Source organism: Rattus norvegicus, chromosome 11, assembly GCF_021556685.1.
Source record: "Rattus norvegicus strain SHRSP/BbbUtx chromosome 11, alternate assembly SHRSP_T2T, whole genome shotgun sequence".
In the NCBI taxonomy this organism is placed as follows: domain Eukaryota; kingdom Metazoa; phylum Chordata; class Mammalia; order Rodentia; family Muridae; genus Rattus; species Rattus norvegicus.
The window spans coordinates 37,096,765-37,113,915 of record NC_141544.1 but is presented as its reverse complement, the minus strand read 5'-3'; the positions used below and the strand labels follow the sequence as shown (position 1 = coordinate 37,113,915).

The following is a 17,151-nucleotide window of genomic DNA, read 5'->3' as shown; positions in this document are numbered from 1 at the left end:
CAAGCTCTCTTTCCCCTTTAGAGAAAGAGTTGTGTTACAGACATCCATTTTGGATGGGCACCCCCGTGACTTGCATTTTGACCAGTTGTATATTTCAGCATATCGTATAATGGCCCATGGCTGAAACGGTGGGATTTGCTTTTGTTTGCTTGTTTCTTTTTCCATGTATTTATGCCTCTCCATATGTATATCTGTGTATATGCCTAATAAAGCATTTACTCCACCCAGTAAATTAATGGTAGACATGCATCTTTATAATTCTTAGTTATGTCTTTATCTTAGTTAAATCCACAGAGACAGCATATAAAATAGAGCAAGGAATGGAATTCAGGGACTTCCAGGCATATCCTAATGAGTGTTCTAAAAATGATCCAATTCATCTTAAACTTCATTGTGTCTCCTCCTCCAGTTAAGTTAGTTTTGTCTAATTGGAAAAATGTAAACTTGTTCTTTATATCCTCTAGGATTTATCACCTATGGGTAGACTAACCGCTGGCATATGTAAGGAGGGGCTTACATTCAGGACTGTTATCTACAGAACAAAATAGGTTAAAAAAAAGTAAGACCATTTACTTCAGTGTTTGCAATGTAAAAGCTGACAAACGTCTAAAGTAGGTAATTGGCTTGAAAGTTACCCTGAACTAAAATCGCTGCTAGGGAGTTAAAGAGCTAAATTTCAGTTTCCCTCAGCTGTAGAGTCAAGACTATTTCCAACTGACAGAAATGTTGCTTTGTTCTTCAATGGAAATGCAGATGTTGATATGTGCCTAGAGCAGCAACCTGCTTTTAGTTTCAGTTTCTGAAATATGAGCTCTATCATATCAATTCTCTCCTTTCTCTGAGTTTTCTGGCTATAGCTACTCATCTCAAACTGGCACAAGCGAACGGATTTATAAAGAAGACAGTTTTGAAATTAAGCAATCTCCTAATGATACCTAACATATGTTACTAGTTACTATGAAATGAAAAAAAAACCCCACGAGATGTAGGTAAATAATAGCTTTTTAAACTTTATCATCATTGTTATTTTACTTGAAAATATTCTTTCCACGCATCTCATTGAACATAGAAAGCTTGAGCCAGTGCCTGGGTGAAGTCTTCATCCTCACTTTTTAGCCTCTTTTTTTTTTATTATTATTAACTTGAGTATTTCTTATATACATTTCGAGTGTTATTCCCTTTCCCGGTATCCGGGCAAACATCCCCCTCCTCCCTCCCCTTCCTTATGGGTGTTCCCCTCCCAACCCTCCCCCCATTGCCGCCCTCCCCCCACCAGTCTAGTTCACTGGGGGTTCAGTCTTAGCAGGACCCAGGGCTTCCCCTTCCACCGGTGCTCTTACTAGGATATTCATTGCTACCTATGGGGTCAGAGTCCAGGGTCAGTCCATGTATAGTCTTTAGGTAGTGGCTTAGTCCCCGGAAGCTCTGGTTGCTTAGCATTGTTGTACATATGGGGTCTCGAGCCCCTTCAAGCTCTTCCAGTTCTTTCTCTGATTCCTTCAACGGGGGTCCTATTCTCAGTTCAGTGGTTTGCTGCTGGCATTCGCCTCTGTATTTGCTGTATTCTTGCTGTGTCTCTCAGGAGCGATCTACATCCGGCTCCTGTCGGTCTGCACTTCTTTGCTTCATCCATCTTGTCTAATTAGGTGGCTGTATATGTATGGGCCACATGTGGGGCATTTTTAGCCTCTTTTTAGTCTCCTCTGTGTGAGAAGGTACTCTACAGGCTATTGAAAGAGAAACCTGGACAGGAACACAGCCACAAAAACCTCCATCTATAAGATCTACAATCTGTCCTGCCTGTAAGATCTGCTGGGGCCATGGTGGCATAGAACTTGTGGGAGTGGCCAACTACTGTCTGGTTTAACTCCAGACTCACTCCGTGAGAGGCAACCCACACCCTACACTGCCTGGATGCCCAGAAACCAGAGATTGGATACCACTGAGACCTAGGGTAGAATAGAACACACGTGGCCAAAACCAAATCAGACCAAACCAAACCAAAAAACGTTTTAGTGGGATAATACTATTTAAATATTTATATCTTTAAATATTAAATCAAAAAAATCAATATCAAAGCATTTCAAAATGAAAAGTATTAAGTGATGTTGGGGATATCTTTGATTACATTTAACTAGTCTAGGCTAACCTAACTCAGGCTGGCCTTGGTCTAACTGTGGTTGGTCTTGCTGTGGTTCTCTACCTCAGTCTCCTGAGTGGACTGTGCTTACAAGCTTGGCTACCAAGCTTGGAGCGTGGTTGTCTTTTATTTATTAAGTTAAAGTTATAAGATCAGAATTATTTTAAATGCTGGCCTTCTTTTTTCTTCAATTTGATCAGAGCTAGGTATTCCACCCCACCCCCACCCCTGCCTCCTCTGGCGTTGCTTCAGTAGAACAACTGAATAGTTCTAAAGAAGCAACGTCTTTTGCTGCTGTTAACCTAATATCCCCTATCTCTAGTACAGGGGTCTCCTCACCTTCATCACATGCAGGCTAGTGGAGGCTCCATTCTCATCTCCAAAGGTTGCAAAGACGATTTAAGCCAAAAGTAATATAGTTTGTGGATGAGTTTATACCAGAAGCTAAAGGAGCCCGTGACCTCTGCAAGGACATTTCCATCTTCTCTCCTGTGTAAATCAGTCGAACTCTTTAAAAATGAAGAGAAAAGCTGAGGGGACGTGCAAGCATGTGTGAAACAAACAAAACCTCAGTTGCATTCCTTTTACTCATGCACTAACACAAACCAAACGTTTCAAAGTTCATTTTAAAGTCAGCTATTTCTTCGAGACAAATTCAGATATTTTTCATTCACATTTTACTTAAAACGTGTAGAGAAGCTTAAAACTGATGGTGATGTAATTGGCTAATTATAAAAATGCTATTTGAATTAAATGAAAAGAAATGCCATCTGGACACCTGCCCTGTTTTTGTTTTTGTTTTTGTTTTGCTTTTTAAATCAGGGACGCTATTTTCTTTTGTTCCCATTACAAGTTGTGCTTCCATATTTTTATCAAGACTTTACAAATTATGGGGATGCCTTTGGACGTGGACGTGGACGTGGGCTGTTCGGTTTTGTTTTTGTATTCTTGGATTATTTCCTCACAGACAGATGAGAAAAAGCTTTGAGAATTTTGATCTTCAGGGATTTACAAAACCATAGGAAAAGGGGCAATGTACAGAACTTTAGCTTTCTATCTTGATTTATGACGATGCAAACCTTGCTTTAAATTAATAGAGGGGTCTGCAGTGTTCTCCGGGGCCGGATGCAAACAAGAATGGCAAGAAGCTGGGAAACAGGGAACTTAATTCCAGAGGGGAAAGAAAACTTTAATTTTTTTTTCATTTATACAAACTAAAGTTTGGTGCTTTTGTAAGCAAGGAATACAACGCGCCTTTCGGTGGCGCCAAACAATTCCTGCCGTACCCGTGATGGCTGATAATTCTGAAAGGAGACAATTGCGAAATAAGCATAGGGGTGCTTAATTCCCCCCTCACCATTTCAGTTAAGCCATGGCTCAAGATAACATAAGATCCTTAATGAAGTGATGCAAGGAGAAAGAATAGAAGACAAAACTGCAGTGCGGCATGAAGGAAAAAAAATGAGGATAAAGGCACGACAACGGGACTATGCAGCTGAGCCCAGGGAAGCTGCGTCCTGTGGTAAACTCTAGTAACACCGAGGGCAATGCTTGCACCTATGTCTTTATCTTTATTGTCATTTTTAAAGAAAAATGAGCTTTTAGCATTGTATATATATTCAAGATGTTTGAATAAACTTGGAAAGAAAGCATAAAATTATAAATAACTAAGTATCAACACATAGAAAGTGTTAATACTGTGTCTATAGCAACTCAAATATTTAATTTCAAACTGATCCCCCAAAACAAGATGGTTCTGGCAACAGATTTATAAAATACAAGGAGCTAAAGATTAAAAGTGAGTTATGTTGGAATGGCTTTTCTTTTAAAATATTTGTTTTAGCGTATGTATTTTTTATGTGTAGTGCAGGTCTATGTGTGGCGCAAGGAAATGTGACGAGGTAGCTAGAGTTGGAGTAATAGATGGTGTGAGTTGTCCGTATGGATGCTGGTAATTACCTCAGCGTCCTCCTCAGGAGCTTCCGGGTCGTTTAACTATTGGGCTATCTTTGCAACCCCTGTAATGGTTCTCGTTATACACATATAATTTTTATTTTTAACTTTTTCTTCAATTGAAATAGATTTTTTCTAATACAGTATATCCTGTTTGTTTCCTCCACCCTGTACCCTCCCAGTTCAGTCCCAACTCTCCTTCCATCCAGGTCTGAGTCTCGATACAGATTCAACTTTTAAAATACTGGACACCGACTTGAGTCTTCTGTCATAACTAGCATTAATGCTGTCGAATGGGAGTATTGTAAGACAGGAAATTGCTTACCCATTAATTATGACAGGAAATCCATAATCTCTTGTTTGTTCAGGGATTGCATGGCTGCTTCTCATCTGAAGCATTAATCGAACGCGGTGACATTTTAATTGGAACGCAGGCTGAGCATTTAGTTCTTTAGCTTTTTTCATCCTTGATAATAATCAACATTCTTAATAGGATAACCTGGAGTGGCAGGGCTAGAATTGGTATTTTATAAGTAGTGAATTGTCTTTTTCTCTTACCTGTGCATAGGGCCAGCAATTCTAAAAATTGCTTATTTCATGTATTAAACACTGGTTAGGTAAAAGCTTACTAAATCCCTGTTGATTCACCTGCATGTGAAGCAGTCAGTCTATCGCAGAGTGCCCAGTATTCCACAGCATTGCAAATTTGCCTAATAAAGGAGAGAATGCATTAATCTACCATTAACTTGTTAAATCTCATTGCAGTATTTTCGCTTTGATGCACTTTGCAAGTCAAATGCAACAAAAATTGGACGAGTTTTATGCAGTTCAAAAAGGAAAACTAGGAATTAGATTTTGCCTTTTGAATAGGATCTGAGGATGTCAGAATGAGTTTGTGGGCAATGAATGGTCTTTCACTGAGTACAGAGACTTCTAGAGGACAATGAAAAGTTTTAAAAAGTTATTTATATCTACTAAAGATTGGTGCTTTAGCAAGCAAACAATGGAATGCACCTTTGGGCGGCATACGTCAATTTATGCCATGCCTGTGACAACTGGTCATTCTGAAGGAAAGGAGACAATGTAGAAATAAGCGTACGGTTGCTTAATTCTCCCTTAGCAGTTTCAGTTAAGCCATGGCTGAAAATAGTCTAAGATTCTTATAAGAAGTATAGAAATGGTTAAAGAGTTTTGCAGTAAGCAGAGGACTAAGGAATACTACAAAGATCACATCAGGTGACAGACCCCGTGTAAAGATTTATTGGGGTGGGGTGGGGGTGGCGGAAAGGTGATGGAGTGGGGAAAAGGGGATGGAAACAGCTGCCTCTAAGTGAGGATGAGAGAGGGGGAGGAGGAGGGGCAGGAGGCGGGGGAGGGGAATGGGAAGGGAGAGGGGGAGGAGAGACAACGTAAGTTATAAGGGGGAAGTATGGGAGATGTGCATGGGGACCCTGTCACACGGCCTTTGCTGGTGACATGTCACATTGGCCTTGAGTAATGATGTGCATTGACTAGATTCATTGAAGGTCAGAGGGAAGAAAATGGTTCTGGAAACTGGTTGGTTCCTAACTAATGTTTAAGGTGACAAAGATTCACAGATAAGTGATTATTTAACTCAATTCTCTTTATAAATAGGATTTCAATAGATATGGAGGTGTGTACCAGTAATCAGTAATCAGTTGGGAAGGCTGAGGCTCTCAGTACAAGCCTCGCTGGAGCCAAGTAGAAGTTACAAGCTGTCCTACATTATATAGCAAAACCAACCTACCTGCTAACCGAACAAACAAGAAGTCAGATTCTTTTCATCTACTTTGTGGCTGGGACAGAATTTGATAGTTTCTGTGTATTCTTCACTGGATTTTAAACATCACTTCTGGGAGATCACTACGCCTTCCAGAGAATATTTTAAAACAAATAACCAAGCAGTGCAAGTATTCCTATTTTTTAATTGAAAGTTCTTCATAATGTAATTTTATAAAATTTCAAGCTTCATGCCCCTTCATTGAAAGCAAAACTGTCACCACAAAGCAAAGGAATAAAACAAAATGGTTTACTTTGGAGAGGTCATGGCATGGGGATATATTTAGGTGTCCCCCCCAAACAAATTTTTTACGAGTAAGCAGCTTCATGGAGGGTTTTCCCCCATGGTAATAGAATAAAGAAAGTTATAAAATCAAGGTATTTTAAAAATACATTGAAGAACCATCAGAAAAGTGGATACTATATTCGCCCTTCTACTAGTGGAAAACAGGGTTTTGTTAAGTTGAACGTTACTTATGTTATTAGGTTTGATAGAGAGATGGACAAGGATTGACTTTGTAGGATGACAGGCTAGCACTGAAGAAGCTGTAAATCGAGTCTGCAGATCAGTAGCTTCCGAATCATCCATAGTACCTGGGATTTTTATCAGTCGATCAGTCTACGCCTGCAGCTGCTTTCCAGGAAGTCTCACTCAGTGTCCTCCAATGTAGCTGACGAGTTATAGGAAGAAGAAAAACCGATCACCTTACTTCTTGGAATATTATTGTTTCATGTTTCACTCAGTCAATATGGATATATCTTGACTATTGGTGAATATCAGACTTGAAAGCATGAAGTTTTCAAGGGAGCCATCAAATATATCATGTTCTATATTTTGCTTAACTAATATGAAGGAACAGCTCTGAACGTTGTAGGGGAAATTCATTTTTTTTTAGAGATTTATATTTTTATTTCTATGTATTCTGTGTGTGTGTGTGTGCGTGTGTGTGTGGGTGGGTGGGTGTGGGTGTGGTGTGAGAGAGGCAGACAGAGAGAGAGAGACAGAGAGACAGAGAGACAGAGAGAGACAGAGACAGAGACAGAGACAGAGACAGAGTAGGAGATGGGATAACAGGTGTCTGTGAACATGCTGAGGTGGTTGCTAGGAACTGAACTAGGATCCTCTGGAAGAGCATGAGGCACTCTTAATTGCCGAGCCTTATCTCTAGCCCCTGATAAAATTCTTTGAGGCAACATATACTTCCTATATTTCCACAAAACCTTCTTTTACTATTCTTACAATGTGTGATTCAAAGTCCTTTTTTAAGCTCAGTTTTCATTTCTGATTCACCAGAACCTTGTCCATCTCAGGTCACACCAAGTTTCTGCTAAGCCTCCTCACCATGGCTCACTATCCCACTCTGTCGCCGCTTCTGTGTCCCTCACAGGCTTTGGCGCTACCAGGTAAATGCATGTTTGTTTTCCTCTTAAAGTTGGCAAACCAGTTAAAATACCAATTTTTCTCTATTCACGGTCTTTCCATCAAGTAATCCCAGTCATTTAGCTTTTTCTGTGATCTGTTTTTCTAAATCAGACACTTGAGTCCAGGGTTGGGTTTCTGCATTACAAAAATTGCATTGCAATTTGCTTAGAGGGAAAAAAAAAACCAATAAACTCATTTGTTGCTAAAACTGATCTCAACACATATTTTTTGATCAGTACCCAGTTACCCAGTTTTCCTATCTCATAGACCTGTTTGGTTTTTTTTTTTTTTTTTTTTTTTTTTTTTTTTTTTTTTTTGTCCTGCATCTCTCACAGGATGTTGAGTGATTTTTAAAATGGAAGTTTTCCTCTAATGTGCTCCTGAGTTGAATACCATTATGCATTGAAACAGCATAGTATATTCAGGCTTACATGAATGGATAACTTCAAATTAAAAAGGAAAGGATCATTTTAAAGAGTAAATATGTGGGGTTGCTGCCCTAGTGGAGAGCTCATAAGCAACACCCCACGAGCAAACCTGAGCCTCGGGACCACAAGTAAGACCAACTTTTCTGCTCCAAAAGACCTGACTGGTGGTCTCAGGACACACAAAGGCAAAATTCCTCTAGGACCGGACACTTCCGGTTTCTAGCTGGATTCCAAACTTCAAGGAGCCCTGCCTGCAGCTCCCTGCTCCCGAACACCGTGGGAGAGAGAGCTCACCGCTCGGACAGGTGGGCACTCCAGAGACTACAGAGCTGGAGAGACCACCAATACTGCCCACCCCTGCCCACATCCCTGGCCCAAGAGGAAACTGTATATGGCCTCTGGGAAACGGTAGATAGGTGCACTGGAACTGCAGACCCCCTGTGCCTGAGACACCACTGGAACCTAAAGGGACTAGATTAACAGCTCTCTGCACCCAAATCCCATGGGAGGGAGAGCTAAACCTTCAGAGAGGCAGACAAGCCTGGGAAACCAGAAGAGACTACACTCGGCCCACATTTCTGACTCACAGGAACACACAGGAACTCTTCAGGCCCACAGGAACAGCTGAAGACCTGTAGATAGGAAAAACTACAGGCCCGAAAGCAGAACACTCTGTTCCCATAACAGGCTGAAGGAAAACAGGAAAACAGGTCTACAACAGTCCTGTCACACAGGCTTATGGGACAGTCTAGCCACTATCAGAAATAGCAGAACAAAGTAACACCAGAGATAATCTGATGGCGAGAGGCAAGCGCAGGAACCCAAGCAACAGAAACCAAGACTACATGGCATCATCGGAGCCCAATTCTCCCACCAAAGCAAACACTGAATATCCAAACACACCAGAAAAGCAAGATCTAGATTTAAAATCATATTTGATCATGATGCTGGAGGACTTCAAGAAAGACATGAAGAACTCCCTTAGAGAAACGCAGGAAAACCTAAATAAACAAGTAGAAGCCTGCAGAGAGGAATCACAAAAATCCCTGAAAGAATTCCAGGAAACCATGAATAAACAAGTAGAAACCTATAGAGAGGAATCACAAAAATCCCTGAAAGAATTCCAGGAAACCATGAATAAACAAGTAGAAACCTATAGAGAGGAATCACAAAAATCCCTGAAAGAATTCCAGGAAAACAAAATCAAACAATTGAAGGAACTAAAAATGGAAATAGAGGCAATCAAGAAAGAACACAGGGAAACAACCCTGGATATAGAAAACCAAAGGAAGAGACAAGGAGCCGTAGATACAAGCTTCACTGACAGAATACAAGAGATAGAAGAGAGAATCTCAGGAGCAGGAGATTCCATAGAAATCACAACTGTCAAAGATAATGTAAAGCAGAAAAAGCTACTGGTTCAAAACATACAGGAAATCCAGGACTCAATGGGAAGATCAAACCTATGGATAATAGGTATAGAAGAGAGTGAAGACCCCCAGCTCAAAGGACCAGTAAATATCTTCAACAAAATCATAGAAGAAAACTTCCCTAACCTAAAGAAAGAGATGCCCATAAGCATACAAGAAGCCTACAGAACTCCAAATAGATTGGACCAGAAAAGAAACTCCTCCCGTCACATAATAGTCAAAACACCAAACGCACAAAATAAAGAAAGAATATTAAAAGCAGTAAGGGAAAAAGGTCAAGTAACATATAAAGGCAGACCTATCAGAATCACACCAGACTTTTCACCAGAAACTATGAAAGCCAGAAGATCCTGGACAGATGTCATACAGACCCTAAGAGAACACAACTGCCAGCCCAGGTTACTGTATCCTGCAAAACTCTCAATTAACATAGATGGAGAAACCAAGATATTCCATGACAAAACCAAATTGACACAATATCTTTCTACAAATCCAGCGCTACAAAGGATAATAAATGGTAAAGCCCAACATAAGGAGGCAAGCTACACCCTAGAAAAAGCAAGAAACTAATCGTCTTGGCAACAAAACAAGGAGAAGAAAAGCACACAAACATAGCCTCACATCCAAATATGAATGTAACAGGAAGCAATAAACACTAATCCTTAATATCTCTCAAAATCAATGGTCTCAACTCCCCAATAAAAGGACATAGATTAACAAACTGGATACGCAACGAGGACCCTGCATTCTGCTGCCTACAGGAAACACACCTCAGAGACAAAGACAGAGACTACCTCAGAGTAAAAGGCTGGAAAACAAATTTCCAAGCAAATGGTCGGAAGAAGCAAGCTGGAGTAGCCATTCTAATATCAAATAAAATCAATTTTCAACTAAAAGTCATCAAAAAAGATAAGGAAGGACACTTCATATTCATCAAAGGAAAAATCCACCAAGATGAACTCTCAATCCTAAATATCTATGCCCCAAATACAAGGGCACCTACATACATAAAAGAAACGTTACTAAAGCTCAAAATACACATTGCACCTCACACAAGGAGAGAGGGAGATTTCAACACCCCAGTCTCATCAATGGACAGATCATGGAAACAGAAATTAAACAGAGACGTAGACAGACTAAGAGAAGTCATGAGCCAAATGGACTTAACAGATATTTATAGAAGATTCTATCCTAAAGCAAAAGAATATACCTTCTTCTCAGCTCCTCATGGTACTTTCTCCAAAATTGACCATATAATTGGTCAAAAAACAGGCCTCAACAGGTACAGAAAGATAGAAATAATCCCATGCATGATATCAGACCACCATGGGCTAAAGCTGGTCTTCAATAACAATAAGGGAAGAATGCCCACATATACGTGGAAGTTGAATAATGCTCTACTCAACGATAACCTGGTCAAGGAAGAAATAAAGCAAGAAATTAAAGACTTTTTAGAATTTAATGAAAATGAAGGTACAACATGCCCAAACTTATGGGACACGATGAAAGCTGTGCTAAGAGGAAAACTCATAGCGCTGAGTGCCTGCAGAAAGAAACAGGAAAGAGCATATGTCACCAGCTTGACACACACCTAAAAGCTCTAGAACAAAAAGAAGCATATACACCCAGGAAGAGTAGAAGGCAGGAAATAATCAAACTCAGAGCTGAAATCAACCAAGTAGAAACAAAAAGGACCATAGAAAGAATCAACAGAACCAAAAGTTGGTTCTTTGAGAAAATCAACAAGACAGATAAACCCTTAGCCAGACTAACTAGAGGACACAGAGAGTGTGTCCAAATTAACAAAATCAGAAGTGAAAAGGGAGACATAACTACAGATTCAGAGGAAATTCAAAAAATCATCAGATCTTACTTTAAAAGCCTATATACAAAAAAACTTAAAAATCTAAAGGAAATGGACAATTTCCTAGACAGATACCAGGTACCGAAGTTAAATCAGGAACAGATAAACCAGTTAAACAACCCCATAACTCCTAAGGAAATAGAAGCAGTCATTAAAGGTCTCCCAACCAAAAAGAGCCCAGGTCCAGACCGGTTTAGTGCAGAATTCTATCAGACCTTCATAGAAGACCTCGTACCAATATCATCCAAACTATTCCACAAAATTGAAACAGATGGAGCACTACTGAATTCCTTCTATGAAGCCACAATTACTCTTATACCTAAAGCACACAAAGACCCAACAAAGAAAGAGAACTTCAGACCAATTTCCTTTATGAATATCGACGCAAAAATACTCAATAAAATTCTGGCAAACCGAATCCAAGAGCGCATCAAAACAATCATCCACCATATTTCCTGAACAAAACACCAATGGCTTATGCTCTAAGATCAAGAATCGACAAATGGGATCTCATAAAACTGCAAAGCTTCTGTAAAGCAAAGGAAACTGTGGTTAGGACAAAAGGGCAACCAACAGATTGGGAAAAGATCTTTACCAATCCTACAACAGATAGAGGGCTTATATCCAAAATATACAAAGAACTCAAGAAGTTAGACTGCAGGGAGTCAAGTAACCCTATTAAAAAGTGGAGTTCAGAGCTAAACAAAGAATTCACAGCTGAGGAATGTCGAATGGCTGAGAAACACCTAAAGAAATGTTCAACATGTTTAGTCATAAGGGAAATGCAAATCAAAACAACCCTGAGATTTCACCTCACACTTGTGAGAATGGCTATGATCAAAAACTCAGTTGACAGAAAATGCTGGCCAGGATGTGGAGAAAGAGGAACACTCCTCCATTTTTGGTGGGATTGCAGAGTGGTACAACCATTCTGGAAATCAGTCTGGAGGTTCTTCAGAAAATTGGACATTGAACTACCTGAGGACCCAGCTATACCTCTCTTAGTCATATACCCAAAAGATGCCCCAATGTATAAAAAAGACACGTACTCCACAATGTTCATAGCAGCCTTATTTTTAATAGCCAGAAGCTGGAAAGAACCCAGATGCCCTTCAACAGAGGAATGGATACAGAAAAATGTGGTACATCTACACAATGGAATATTACTCAGCTATCAAAAACAATGACTTTATGAAATTCATAGGCAAATGGTTGGATCTGGAAAATATCATCCTGAGTGAGATAACCCAATCATAGAAGAACACACATGGTATGCACTCATTGATAAGTGGGTATTAGCTCAAATGCTTGAATTGCCCTAGATGCACAGAACACATGAAACTCAAGAGGGATGATCAAAATGCGAATGCTTCACTCCTTCTTTAAAAGGGGAACAAGAATACCCTTGGGAGGGAATAGAGAGGCAAAGATTAAAACAGAGACTGAAGGAAAACCCATTCAGAGCCTGCCCCACATGTGGCCCATACATATACAGCCACCCAATTAGACAAGAATAATGAAGCAAAGAAGTGCAGGCCAACAGGAACCGGATGTAGATCTCTCCTGACAGACACAGCAAGAATACAGCAAATACATAGGCGAATGCCAGCAGCAAACCACTGAACTGAGAATGGGACCCCCGTTGAAGGAATCAGAGAAAGGACTGAAAGAGCTTGAAGGGGTTCGAGACTCCATATGAACAACAATGCCACCAACCAGAGCTTCCAGGGACTAAGCCACTACCCAAAGACTATATACATGGACTGACCCTGGACTCTGACCTCATAGGTAGCAATGAATATCCTAGTAATGGCACCAGTGGAAGGGGAAGCCCTTGGTCCTGCCAAGAGTGAACCCCGAGTGAACGTAATTGTTGGGGGGAGGGCGGTAATGGGGCATGATGGGGAGGGGAACACCCATATAGAGTGGGAGTGGGAGGAGTTAGGGGGATGTTTGCCCGGAAACCGGGAAAGGGAATAACATTTGAAATGTAAATAAGAAATACTCAAGTTAAGAAAGATGGAAAAAAAAAGAATGAGCTTTGAAAAAAAAGAGTAAATATGATAAATTTCATTTTCAATTGGGACGTTTGGACTTGTGGGGTGTAGTTCATGACATGATTGTGTGGTGGAAGAAACCTGTTCCGCTCATTGTAGTCAGGAAACAAAACTTAAAATGGAAGAAAGACTGTGGTCTGCTGTGCTCTGAACAGGGCGTTTATATCACCTCTGCTCTCCCGCCTCTGGAGCATCACAGGAGATAGTGTGGAAAGAGGGAAAGAGCTGGAGGTTGGAGGAGTAGCACAAACAGTTTCTTCTGGAGAGGAAGCAGCAAGTGTAGTCAGGAATTCACTGTGGCTGGACTTACCTGCCTGCACAGGAGCTGCACATCACTGGGCCTATTAGCGTTTCATCACAAAGGGAAGGGCTCACAGAATCACACCCATCAATCACATGGGGCTTCGGGGTAGTTAGTGCATACGGAGGACGGTGTCTTTCTAATAACAATGGAGTTACACACGAAGAGCCGTAATGCACTGCTAAGACTACTTCAGTATGAATGGGAAGGTTCATACCCTTAGTGGAAACATCTGAAGGGTTTCTTCAGCGGTGTAGCCTCTGGTAAGTTACCCATGTTCCAGCAAACTACCCTCATTCCCACTCCTGTAAACAATCTCACTGGGTTAGAAGAAATGTCAACACAGTAGAAGGATGGATGAAAATAATTCTAACAGAAGGCAGTGGGGATGTAAGAAAGTAATGGAGGTGGAAAAGACCATAGAGAATATGTGTATGAAACTGTCAAGAGAATAAACACATGAACGCACGAATGCGCACGCACACACACACACACACACACATACACACACACACACACACACACACACACATGCACATGCACACACACAGGCACACACATACACCGCCCCCCAAATATTCCTCCCTTCAAAACAACCCCTCCCGCTCATTCTCAGAAAAGAAAAGGGCCTGGATCACAGTACTTCATTCAAGGTCATGCTGAGGGATTCCATTTCCTGAATGTTCTATTCCCTTTCAACACTGCCACAGCCTAGACCTTAGGAGAATATTTTAAATCCAAATGGTAGCACTTCTGTAGAATACATGAGTGTAGGCTTCATTCTGGTGGCATTACTGATCTGTGGTCATTTTGAAACAATTAGTACACATAGAATGTGGAAAAGAAGAATCTTGTCACAAGAGTTATTTTTGGCTCATGTAAGGCTAATATTGTTATTTGTTTTTCTTAACTGAAAAGATTCCACATTGCTTTAGTCAGACAATGCTCGAATATGCTTTGACACTTGTTAATGATTTCATCATATTTTATAATGCATATGTTTACAATGATTTACTGATTCCTAGTTGCTAGAAAGAAGGGTAGTTTAACATATTCTTTGTAAAAGTTGAATTTTGGGTATTCTTCATATGAACAATGGGCTTTTAAGAGAGTTTTCACAAGGACATGGACCTTCCCATTCAAACTGAGGTAAGAGCCACCACTTAGAACAGTAGTCTCTAGGCAATGACTCTTACTGTTTGCTCATAATGGCATCATTATTAGAGGAACTTTATTCTGAGTATCAATGTCTGATCCTGCACAGTAGTTTTTTATCCTTCATGCTGTACTTTCAATAAAATATATCAAAAGATTATTTACTATTGTAGGAAACATCCCCAGATTTGTTTATTCACAGATTCACTAGTACCAGATGTAGAACTGAAAATTTATCACAGAATTTGATCCATCCTGCAAGGCTCGGATTTAAAAATGTGAGTTATTTAACATCTCCCTCTGAGTAGATTGGGAGAGATCAGCCTTTATCCACGGACTCATCCACTTGTGGTTCTAAACTAAGCAGACTAGAGATGGAAGATGGAGCCAGGTTACGGAAAACGGCTCGCTGGAGGTGTGCTCTTGTTCTATCATCTTCCTGCTGAATTATTCAACTCTCATCGGCCACGAAGTGAGCTGCTTTGCTGCTTTGCTCCCTGCTTTAATGTTCAGCCTTACCGCTGGCCAGAGCCCATGGAGCCAAGGACCGTGGACTGAAAACCCTGAAACTATAAGTGGAAAGGAAACTTCTTCTCTGTAAGCTGTTCTCTTGAACATCCGTTAGAGAGACAAAGTGACTAAAAAATGCTTAAACACAAATATTGATTCTGCATCAAATATTCTAATTTGGAAAAACCATAAAAGAGTAATTTTGTTGTCTATAGTAATATTCACTTCACTATCTATCCTATGTTCGAATAGACATCTTACCTAGAGCTTAAGTAGCTCTAGGTAATACTTGGTTTACTTTTCTTTCTTTCATAAAAATTAATTCAGTGTTCTGTACATATTTTGTCCATATTCTTGCCTCCTAAACTCTTCTTAGATCCAACCCTTCCTTACCCATCCTCTTTGTATGCCTTCTCCTTTCTAAAAACATGAAGACCAATTTGTGCTGCTCAAATATGTGTTGTCTTTACCTGGTTGATCTACCGGGGGCTGTACTTTTACACTCAATGTCTCTGCCTTTTCTAGCAGTTAACCATTGCCAATAGCTTCATCACTAAGGGTAGGATTTATGTTTAACTCCCAACTCCATGCTGTAGTTTGGTCTGGCTTGGGATGGCTGTTGGAACCATTGTGATTTTCTGTGTGCAGTTCCCAGCTGCGTGTAGAAGACACTGCTTCTTTGAAGTTAGTCATCCACCACCTCTGGTTTTTATATTCTTTCCACTCCATCTTCTGCAGTGATCCCTGATTCCTTTGGAGTAGGAGTTGTGGTATAAGTGTTCTATTTAGAGTTTGAGCATTCTGCAGTTTTGTAGTCTTTGTACCTTTGTCTGTTGTGGATCTCTGTGTTCCTCACCTTTTACTGTAAATAAAGGCTTCTCAGATGAGGATTGAGAGATGCACTGATCTACTGGAAGAGATTAATACTTTTTTTCCTTTTTTTTATTAACTTGAGTATTTCTTATATACATTTCAAGTGTTATTCCCTTTCCCGGTTTCCGGGCAAACATCCCCCTCCCCCCTCCCCTTCCTTATGGGTGTTCCCCTCCCAACCCTCCCCCCATTGCCGCCCTCCCCCCAACAGTCTAGTTCACTGGGGGTTCAGTCTTAGCAGGACCCAGGGCTTCCCCTTCCACTGGTGCTCTTACTAGGATATTCATTGCTACCTATGAGGTCAGAGTCCAGGGTCAGTCCATGTATAGTCTTTAGGTAGTGGCTTAGTCCCTGGAAGCTCTGGTTGCTTGGCATTGTTGTACATATGGGGTCACGAGCCCCTTCAAGCTCTTCCAGTTCTTTCTCTGATTCCTTCAACGGGGGTCCTATTCTCAGTTCAGTGGTTACTTTTAATGTTTATAATTATTGCTTTATAAGTTGATTACACTGAGCCTCCTTCATTGAAGAAAAATTACGTTGTCTAATTTCTAATTTCTGATGTTTGACTACAACTGATGTTGTAAGAAATTTTTATAATCCACTTAGAAGTAGATGATCTCCTTTATAATATAATAATAATAATTATTATTATTATTTAATATTTTTACAGTACGGTCATTATCACCCTCCCAACTATTCCTCATCCCATTCCTCTTCCCACAACCAAGAGGATGTCCCTCCATTCCCCACTCCACCGGACCTCCCCATTCCCTGAGGCCTCAAGTCTCTCAAGGGTTATGTGTGTCTTCTCTCAGAAGCCAGATCAGGCAGTCCAGAAATGTTCCTATCTAAAAGAACTGCGGGGACAAAATTGGAGAAGAGGCTGAGGGAAAGAAGGTTCAGTGACAGGCCCAAATTGGTATCCAGCTGAAGGGGATGCTCCATGGCCTGACACTGTTACTGATGGTATGATGTAGATGGCCTCTTAAACAAGTAGTTTCCTCTTTTACCTCTCATTTGTCACTAACCTACATTCTGATGTTTCCCTGAGCATTCTTCTAGCTAAAATCATTGTTATCATTACTTAAATAGTATCATAACAGGCAACTTGGATTTCTCAGGATATCCTAGAAAAATCTAAGGACGTACAGATATACAAAGTGACTGATATTCTTGATGAACTCCAGTGTTCCTCTGGAATTTAGTACATATTGGAT

The 17,151-nt window shown here is 40.5% G+C and overlaps 1 long non-coding RNA gene across 1 annotated transcript in view; it reads left to right on the top strand.

Moving 5' to 3' along the window:
• The first annotated feature begins 13,503 nt into the window (after nt 1-13,503).
• The window catches only part of LOC134480960 (uncharacterized), a 172,293-nt gene continuing 168,645 nt past the window's right edge, over nt 13,504-17,151 (top strand). Inside the window, exon 1 of the long non-coding RNA XR_015633001.1 lies at nt 13,504-13,659. This is a non-coding gene — a long non-coding RNA (uncharacterized LOC134480960). The remainder of the gene's footprint in view (nt 13,660-17,151) is intronic.